Genomic DNA, 655 nt, shown 5'->3' on the forward strand with positions numbered 1-655 from the left:
AATCTGGATTCGATTTCATCTGCATACGCGATTTTTCATGGTTCGCCGTTCGAATTCGGTGTTACGTAGGTCCTTGAGTGTTTATAAACTCTGAGAGTAAAATTCCACTGCTACTGAATCCAAAAACATAAGCGAGCCCCTGCCCAAAGAGGCTACAAAGCTTATTGATACGCATGGTATTGTGACCCCTACATAGGGTCGGAAATCCATATAGAGGAATTGGCAAGAGCAAGAGCAAGACGCTTCTTTGACTAACTGTACACAAATCTTACCATAGACTTTTCTCAAAAATCAGATTATAATAGTTTAAAAAATTACGATTATAATGGTCACCAAAAAGTAATAAGTCAACGGCCATTCTGGAAAGATATTTATGCGTATAAACTTGTATATAAATTTAACTTCGAAAAATAAAGATAATCTCACCTTGTTTTCGTTCGATGAAGATGCAGTGCTTGATTTACTTCATATGTTGCATATTATTTCATTAAGATATACACATAGTTTCAACATTTTATTTAAATTATTATATTTGTAATTTTGGGTGGATCTTGGTGAGACATCCCAAATTTTCGGTACTTTACTAAAGAACCACCTTAAAGCACGCTGGAAAAATCAGAATAAGATAATAAAAGAGACAACAATATATATATAT

Source organism: Trachymyrmex septentrionalis, unplaced genomic scaffold (genome assembly GCF_001594115.1).
Source record: "Trachymyrmex septentrionalis isolate Tsep2-gDNA-1 unplaced genomic scaffold, Tsep1.0 scaffold60, whole genome shotgun sequence".
Classification (NCBI taxonomy): domain Eukaryota; kingdom Metazoa; phylum Arthropoda; class Insecta; order Hymenoptera; family Formicidae; genus Trachymyrmex; species Trachymyrmex septentrionalis.